Source organism: Myotis brandtii, unplaced genomic scaffold (assembly GCF_000412655.1).
Source record: "Myotis brandtii unplaced genomic scaffold, ASM41265v1 scaffold179, whole genome shotgun sequence".
NCBI lineage: Eukaryota > Metazoa > Chordata > Mammalia > Chiroptera > Vespertilionidae > Myotis > Myotis brandtii.
The window spans coordinates 4,096,146-4,098,817 of record NW_005356635.1 but is presented as its reverse complement, the minus strand read 5'-3'; the positions used below and the strand labels follow the sequence as shown (position 1 = coordinate 4,098,817).

Sequence of the window (2,672 nt, the reverse complement as noted above, 5' to 3'; positions counted from 1 at the left end):
TTCTCTCTTAACTGCAACTCATTTTTAAACTAGATTGCTTTTAAAAGAAGACTAAATAAAGTTTCCCTTAAGTTATTTAGGCGGTGCTGGGGCTGCTGGGGCTGCTGGGGGCCTGATAGAAGACATAAACACGCAGGGGGGGCCTGTACCCAGCAGCCCCAAGGCCCACCACCTTGGTGCTGGGGCTGCTGGGGCCCTGATCAAAGACCCGCAGCCCCAAGCCCCGCCATCAAGGTGCTGGGGCTGCTGGGGGTATCAGAGACACAAACCCGCAGGCCCGGCACCCAGCAGACCCAAGGCCTTCGCGGCAGCGCTAAGGAGCAGCAAGCCGAGCGGTAGGAAGCAGCAAGCAGGTGGGCAGTAAGGAGGGAGGGGTCCTGGACTGCGAGAGGGCACATGCTGGGCTAAGGGACCCCCCACCCATCCCCAGTGCACGAATTTCGTGCACCGGGCCTCTAGTCCTATATAATAAGAGAGGAATATGCTAATTAGCCCAGATATGCTAATTAGTTAGGACCAGTCAGGCACTTAATAGTCACCACCAGTCAGGCGGGGCCCAGGAGCGGCCCCCAGCGGAAGTGGCCCACAGCACTGCCCAGCCTTGAGGCCGACCCAGCCGGGGGTCACAAACAGTCACACCACGCTGCCTGGTCTAGGAGCGGCCCCTGGCGGAAGTGGCCACCTGTGAGGCTGTCATGATCCTGCACTCCTGGTTCCTGGATGCCAGACGGAAATGCCAGAACTTCAGCAAACAGGCCACCGAGGTCCTAAATGAGTATTTCTATTCCCACCTGATTAACCCATATCTCAGTGAGTAGGCAAAGGAGGAGCTCGCCAAGAAGTGTGGCATCACCATCTCTCAGGTCTCCAACTGGTTTGGCAACAAGCAGATTCACTATAAGAAAAATATCAGAAAGTTTCAAGATGAGGCAAACATCTATGCTGTCAAGACTGCTGTGTCTGTCAACCAGGGGGGCCACAGCCTCATCAGCTCCTGGCACCCACTTCCTCCGCAGGCTCTGGCGGCTCTTTCAATCTTTCAGGGTCTGGAGACATGTTTCTGGAGATGCCCGGGCTCAACGGAGATTCCTGCCCTGCTTCCCAGGTGGAATCACTCCGACACTCGATGGGTCCAGGGGGCCACGGAGATATCCTCCGGGAGGCCAGATGGACAGCCCTCGGGAAATGAGGGCAAACGGTGCTGGCAGGAGGCTGTGACCCCGTCCTCAGTGACGTCCCCAACAGAAGGACCAGGGAGCGTTCATTCTGACACTTCCAACTGATCTCACCCCTCAGGCCACAGGGTGGGGGCTCAGAGGTGACTCTTGACGAGAGGACAAAGGCATCCAGAGGACAAGCCCCAGACACAGGAGAAGCACAAGATGGAGAAGGGCAAATGGGGTCGCCCTACCCCAGCCGACTCAGTGCTGGGGTTGCTGACTACATGGCAAGGAGAAGGGGGTCCCCTAAGGGGAAGGTGGGGTCTGTCTCCCCTTTTTTCCCTGCTTTTCAATCTTTTTCTCTCCCCATTTCTTACATAGAAACACACCCAGAACCCTATCTTTCAGATCCTCTGTCTCTCTCATAGACACATACACAACTATTCTGTTTCTCTCTCTCATAAATACATACACAACTATTGTTTCTCTATAGACACATATACATTCTCTCTCTCTCAGACACATATGTGACTATTCTGTTTCTCTCTCTCTTTCTCTCTCTCTCTCATTTCACCCATTCTCTCTCCCCCACCCCTCAATTGCTCTGGGATCTGTGGAGATGCCAAGCTGTCATGATCCTGCACTCCTGGTTCCTGGATGCCAGACGGAAATGCCAGAACTTCAGCAAACAGGCCACCGAGGTCCTAAATGAGTATTTCTATTCCCACCTGATTAACCCATATCTCAGTGAGTAGGCAAAGGAGGAGCTCGCCAAGAAGTGTGGCATCACCATCTCTCAGGTCTCCAACTGGTTTGGCAACAAGCAGATTCACTATAAGAAAAATATCAGAAAGTTTCAAGATGAGGCAAACATCTATGCTGTCAAGACTGCTGTGTCTGTCAACCAGGGGGGCCACAGCCTCATCAGCTCCTGGCACCCACTTCCTCCGCAGGCTCTGGCGGCTCTTTCAATCTTTCAGGGTCTGGAGACATGTTTCTGGAGATGCCCGGGCTCAACGGAGATTCCTGCCCTGCTTCCCAGGTGGAATCACTCCGACACTCGATGGGTCCAGGGGGCCACGGAGATATCCTCCGGGAGGCCAGATGGACAGCCCTCGGGAAATGAGGGCAAACGGTGCTGGCAGGAGGCTGTGACCCCGTCCTCAGTGACGTCCCCAACAGAAGGACCAGGGAGCGTTCATTCTGACACTTCCAACTGATCTCACCCCTCAGGCCACAGGGTGGGGGCTCAGAGGTGACTCTTGACGAGAGGACAAAGGCATCCAGAGGACAAGCCCCAGACACAGGAGAAGCACAAGATGGAGAAGGGCAAATGGGGTCGCCCTACCCCAGCCGACTCAGTGCTGGGGTTGCTGACTACATGGCAAGGAGAAGGGGGTCCCCTAAGGGGAAGGTGGGGTCTGTCTCCCCTTTTTTCCCTTCTTTTCAATCTTTTTCTCTCCCCATTTCTTACACAGAAACACACCCAGAACCCTATCTTTCAGATCCTCT

The 2,672-nt window shown here is 54.6% G+C and overlaps 2 pseudogenes; both read left to right on the top strand.

The window, feature by feature from the left end:
• Positions 1-1,523, top strand: part of LOC102251101 — a 3,969-nt pseudogene extending 2,446 nt beyond the window's left edge.
• LOC102250805 lies at positions 1,383-2,650 on the top strand (annotated as a pseudogene).
• Positions 2,651-2,672: the final 22 nt, after the last annotated feature.